General features: G+C 35.7%; 1 long non-coding RNA gene across 1 annotated transcript; it reads right to left on the bottom strand.

Annotated features, from left to right (window-relative positions):
- Positions 1-3062: 3062 nt before the first annotated feature.
- On the bottom strand, positions 3063-6390 carry LOC104098965 (uncharacterized). The gene is made up of 2 exons (XR_011411902.1): positions 6141-6390; positions 3063-3664 (listed from the first exon to the last, which is right to left on the bottom strand). It is a non-coding gene; the product is annotated as an uncharacterized lncRNA (long non-coding RNA).
- Between the last annotated feature and the right edge of the window lie 243 nt (positions 6391-6633).

Genomic DNA, 6633 nt, shown 5'->3' with positions numbered 1-6633 from the left:
AGAAGTAATTTACATTAGGCAAAAGTAAGCAAGCCAAGTGAGGAAGCAAGTCTAATTTCTATTGGTCTGTTGGGGTAGTCAAGATTGGACCCTGAAAAGTTGGGGGTTTTGCGTCTATACCCGGTTTTTGGGTCACAATTGAATATATACCCACTTTGCAAAAAAAAAATTGCAAGCGTACCCACTTTACGATCAACTTCAGACTTATTGGGTCTGAAGTTAAAAAAAATTACTTTGAAGTAAAAAAATTACACTTCAAATACACTTAAGGCCAAATAAGTCTAAAATGCAACCAATTGTTTAATGCACTTAAGGCTAATAAGCCTAAAGTGAAAAAATTGCACTTCAGATACACTTAAGGCCAATAAGTCTGAATTAAAAAATTGCACTTCATATGCACTTAAGGCCAAAAAGTCTCAAGTGCAACAAACGTTTTCATTCACTTAAGGCTAATAAGTCTGAAGTGAAAATTTACACTTCAGATGCACTTAAGGCCAAATTGGTTTGAAGTGCAACAAACGTTTTGCTACACTTAAGGCCAATAAGTCTGAAGTGAAAAATCCCACTTTAGATGCACTTAAGGCCAAAAGGTCTGAAGTGCAACAAACGTGTTGCTACACTTAAGGCCAATAAGTCTGAAGTGAAAAATTGCACTTCAGATGCACTTAAGGCTAAAAGGTCTGAAGTGCAATAAACGTTTTGCTACACTTAAGACCAATAAGTCTGAAATGAAAAATTGCACTTCAGATGCACTTAAGGCCAAAAGGTTAGAAGTACAACCAACGTTTTTATGCACTTAAGGCCAAATAGGCCTGAAATGCAAATTACCTAGGAACATAAATTTATTCTTCGAATTATAATAATCAAATATACGATTTAATACCTAAAGCTACTCCAATTGAGCTCAAATTTGAAACATAACCTCCAAATATCATCAGGAACAAACCTCAATCATCAATTTGTCAAAATAACAATAAATCTAATGAATCCATTTTGCAATTAAGAAAAAGAAGAAGAAGAAACCTTAAGCAATAGTAAAAAATAAAGAGTCATAACAGCTCCCCATTGTAAAACATCATAAACTACATTAAAATATGTTCACAATCACCATATAAAATCATTGTCACCCGAAGAAGAAGAAGGAGGAGAAGAAGAAAACGAAGGAGGAGGAGAAAGATGTTTGAAGTTGTTTAAAAAATGGGTACAAATTAAAATATTTTTAAAAAGTGAGTATAGGTTAAATGGGGCGACCAAATAGGACGCCCTGTGCACTTTTTACTGAAAAGTTCAAAATTGATTTTAAGATATGGGCCAGTCTCAAAAAAACCAAGTAAACATCATCAGGCCCTAACTTAATCAAGTAGTGGCCCATAATCAAGATCCAAACCACCTGGGAAAAGTACTAGACCCAACTGTCATACAGAGTGGACCTATAGGACATTATAGGCCCATAAGAATGAGAAAAGTACGTAGATAAATACAAAAATGTTTATGGGATGAATGTTTAAAGAGCAAAATTCATTTATAGCCCATCGGCCCAAATATATATCATTCGATAGCCCAAAATTACAATATACATTTGATAGCCCAAAAGTAATTCTAGTGGCTAGACACAAGATCTGTTTCGTCGGCAGCAGAATAGTCCAAATTGAATCTGAGTTTTCTTTCATTTCTCAAACTCTAATCTCTTCTCTCTCCTCCTCTCCCTCTCTCGCCGCCCTCTCTCCCCACGGCAGCATCGCCTTAGCTCCATCACCCGCTTCCATCGACCACCGCCAAACCCCACAAAATTTATGTCACCGTTCTCATTTCCTCCTCCTCTTTCCATATCTACGATTCAAATCTTTCAAATCCTCACCAATCTCTCAAAATCCCAAATCCGAAACCTTAGGCCTTTTTATTTCTTTTGAACTTCACGGAGTTTCAGCCATCACCACCATTCAATATCCACATGAATCGATAGATCTTGACGATAGCCTCGACCCTATACGCCGATGGCCGGAATCCGACAGAGTCGCCAGTGACCACAGAAGAAGCAACTCCGCCAACCACGACTCTCATGACCTTGTCTTCTTTCTCTGATTTTCTCTTATAGTTTCTGTGAATATGAAGTTAATATTTTGAAGATCTTTGGCTGAAAATTTAAAACTCCTCCGATCTTGTTACTATTTTCCGCGACTGTGAGGCCATAGACCCCGGTGGCTGGTCTCTCAATGAGAGGAAGATAAGAGGAGATAACTATGCATAAAGTTAAAATATATACAAAATAGACCGTAACTATACAAAAATTATACAAAATAGAGTGTCACTATACAATTTATATACAATAAAGTGTCATTATACAAAATACATACAAAAATAGAATGTCATTATACAAAAAATATACTACATAGACTGTCAGTATACGAAATATATACAAAATAGATTGTCACTATACAAAAATATACTACTAAATAGACTGTCACTATACAATTTATATACAATAGACTGTTACTATACAAAATAGATTGTCACTATACAAAATAGATTGTTACTATACAAAAAAAAATATACAAAAAAAATATCACTATACAAAAAATATACAAAATAGACTGTCACTATACAAAAAATATACAAAATAGACATTTCGGGCTACTAGATGCAATATGTTTGGGCTGAAGGGCCATTTCGTATCAATGATAAAAAATATAGGCTATTAAAATTTTGAGGGACTATAGAGGGTAGTTTTCTCGTGTTTAAACTGGGTTAAGGTTTCCTTTGTCATGTACTAAATACAATTTTATGTTGGATGATTTCGACCGGGAATTTAAATAGCTATACCCTAGTCTTTTATTATCTTTACGTTGACGAAGTAACATATGTATCTGACTGCATATACAAATTGCACCACAACAAAATATTTCAAGAATAACATATGGATCTGATTGCATCCAGAAATTGCAGCACAATAAAATATTTCAAAACGGGAAGAGTTACGCTTATTAAGCATAAACTTTACTGGTGAACAAACAATCTATTACTAGCAAGGTGTAAGGGGATGATTGGGATAAACACAGAACCAGTAGGCACTTAGAAGAAGGCTGCATTACATAAGCATTTTATGAAACAAGACATGTTTTTGATTTAACCATAGTTCTGACAACAGCATTATATAGCTGCTTTACCTTTAGACCAAGATCATCAGCATAACTTAAACTCGGATACCTAGTAAAGATCACCCTCCTTGTGAGTGTGGATCACACAATCAGAGGTTGGGTAAGAAACACACGTAAGCAGATAACCCTCTTTCATTTGATTGTCGTCCAGAAAAGATCCGTCAGATTGATCGACAGAGCCCGACTCTATCTTACCAGCACAAGTCGAGCAAGCACCGGCCCTGCACGAATAAGGGAGTTCGACTCCAGCTTCCTCAGCAGCATCGAGAATGTATGTATCAGATGGTGCTTCAAACTCATGTTCTGTACCATCTGGACAAACCAGCTTGACCTTGTACACGTTTGCTGATGCTCTAAAACCAGAGTCAGCTTTCAAGCCAAAGGATTTCGAGATGCTCCGCACAGAACCCAGAGAAGATGGGATTTTAACAAATGCGCTCTTTTTCTGAGTTTGAGGAGCAGCTTTGAACATGCAGGTGGGAGGAAGTCTCACGGTCGACATGTTTTACCTGATCAAATTTACAAGCAATCATGAAATAAACAAGTGATCATAGACCAATGCTGACCACCCGCAGAATAACAGTATATATAGGAAGCATTGAAGTTTGAAGTGCCAAATGTAAAACGAATCGAGCTCAAAACTTTCATTTACCTATCCCGGACAGATTCTAACAAGTCCATTTCAGTTGTTCTGATTAATTAAAATTTCTTTTCTAAGACAGTACTGGGAGGAAAAGTTCATTATCTATATTCAGAAATGTTTATATATGTTGCTACTTAAAGCTATGTATTAAACCACATCTACATAAAACTTTTGGTGTAAGAATAGCAGCAAAGGAGGACTTGCTACAAGCCAAACAGGGTAAGGAATGAATTTGACATTTGAACGATATATGCCCTGCCGTAGATGGAAAAAAGAAATGAAAATTTGATAGTCCATTTCTTAAAAGACAAGGCTTTGAATATCTGGAGCATTATGAGAAGAAACAAGCGAGTGGCTTCATGCTCTTCACTCGAAGCTCCATGTTGTGGAGATAAAATTTACTAGCATAGTAATCTACGATTCTACACTAAGTGTTAAACCTAATTCCCTTTACAATGTCAAGGTTATGACTATGGATCTAAGGAATAAGATGCACATTACACATAAATGAATGAATAAACAACACCTTTGCTTAGTCACCATATTAATATCCTTCTAAACACTTCGGCGAGGTTAACCAGTGTAAAGCATGTGTTTTTTTTTTTTTCATTTTTTTGTTCAATTCTAAATCTAGATGTTCCCAACTTCAGGCTGCTTCTCTCAAAATTAGACTTGGACGCGATTAGTAAATTCCTATATATCATAAAGCTATCTACTCTCTACAGGAATAGTCGTTCTCTATGAATTATCCGACACAAAAGAGTACCCTTCTATCTCCATCCACTAAATCAAATTTGATATAAGAGAATCTCAAATACTATCCTGAAGTCAAGTTTCATGTATTTAGTCTCCTCCCATGTCCAGAAGATGAAGGTGGCAAAAATGAGTATGTTGAGATGGATGTGCATACCCGCATAGATAAGATTAGGAATGAAGATATACAAGACAAGGTGGGCATGGCATCAATGGAGGACAAGATGCAGGAAGCGAAGCTTAGACGGTTCGGCCATGTGAAGAGGAGAGACATTGATGCTCCAGTAAGGAGGTATGAGAAGTTGGCCTTGGTGGGTCAAAGAAGAGGTAGAGGTAAGACAAAAAAGTATTATGGAGAGGTGATTAGGCAGGACATGGCGTTGTTTCAGCTTACCGAAGACATGACGTTTGATAGGAGGGTGTGTAGGTCGAGTAGTAGGGTACACAGTTAGTATATAGTCGTGAGTTTTCCTAGTCCGTTCCAATAGTATTAGTGTTAGTTTTGTACTTTCTTAATTTTAGATTTCTATTACTACCTGCTATTTCTTTCATTTCGGTTTTCTTGCTATCTTGTTGTTATTACAACCTATTAATACTACTCTTTTTCCATCTTTCCTTGAGCCGATGGTCTATCAAAAACAGTCTCTCTACCTTCTCAAGGTATGGTTAAGGTATACGTACACACTACCTTATGGGATTACACTGGGTTTATTATTGTTGGTGTAGTCCTAATTTCAAGCTTTAACTAAAAATACAATCAAAAGCACCAAATCTGTAATACCAAGTATAGAGCTAAGCTTTTCCAATAAGTAACATATAATTAGCTAGAATCCACACTTGTGATTCACAACCAGAGTATTCACATAACTCAGTTTTCACCAAGATGTTCCTGCATTTATATTTTGACAAAGCAGAACAAACCAAAGAGAAAAAAGAGAATACAAAACAGAGAATTGCAATAAAGAAAAAACAATCTCTTTCACTAATTTAGTTACATAATTATGCATAGCAACAACATATACACCAACAAAAAGAGGTTCAAAAGTCATTTTCCATCTGCATGTCAAACGGCTACAAGTTATGCTGTTTGACCTTGAATCAAGCTCACAAGAAAGCAAAAGCAAAATAAAAATCAAAGAATCCCAAAAGGTTTCAAATACCCAAAATCCAACCTTTCTTAAAGATTCAATCTTTAAACAGATATCATTGAATTTCACAAGATGATGGAACAAAAATAGGAGATCTCAACAAGCAGTAACAAAAACAGGAAAAATCCAATTCCTAAAAACTCAAACACATACGTGAAAAAACATGCACATGACGAATCAAATAAGTAAATTCTCACAACAAAAACCCACGAATCTTTTTTAAGAAGTTCAAAAGGCTTCAAATACCCAAATCCAATTTTTTCTTAAAGTTTCAACCTTTAACCAAATACCACAAGGATTTCGCCAAATAATGGACCAAAAAGAAAGAGAAACAGACATCTCAAACAGAGGAAAATCACATGCACATGGGAAAAAAAGTAGATTCTTAGAACAAAAACACAAGAATCTTTTAAAAGGTAAGGAGAGATGAGTAAATTTTACCGATAGAAGATGTGGGGGTTGGCTCCTGATCTGGGGGTGAAACAAGTAAACGAAAGTAAGCGGAGTTCTCGAGGGAGAAAAAGCAGAAAAAAGTAAAGGGCTTTTGAGATTTGTTGAGAGCCGAAGAGTGACAGTATTTGGCAAAGTTGGTATCAAATAGGAGTATATAACATATAACATAAAAAAGGATACGCACCCTAAAAACCTATCGCCCATTGGTTTCTCTTTTTTCTTTTTCGTTGCCAAACCCAAAATGAACTATTTGACCCTGATGCATTTTGAACCTTTTCATTATGCACGAAAATAATACTTTAAGTGGTCGTTTGTTACGAGGTATAAGAAGGTATAGTGCTGGTATAAAAATTTAATATCATCTTAATATTTTGTTTGGTTAGCCAATATGTTATAAGTTATTTCGAGATTAAAATTAGTGTCGGAATAATTTATACCTTGCAGAGAGTGGGATAATTAGTGCCGGAATAACTTATACATT

Source organism: Nicotiana tomentosiformis, chromosome 11 (genome assembly GCF_000390325.3).
Source record: "Nicotiana tomentosiformis chromosome 11, ASM39032v3, whole genome shotgun sequence".
In the NCBI taxonomy this organism is placed as follows: domain Eukaryota; kingdom Viridiplantae; phylum Streptophyta; class Magnoliopsida; order Solanales; family Solanaceae; genus Nicotiana; species Nicotiana tomentosiformis.
The sequence above is the reverse complement of the archived record's forward strand: the minus strand, read 5'-3'. Positions and strand labels throughout refer to the sequence as shown.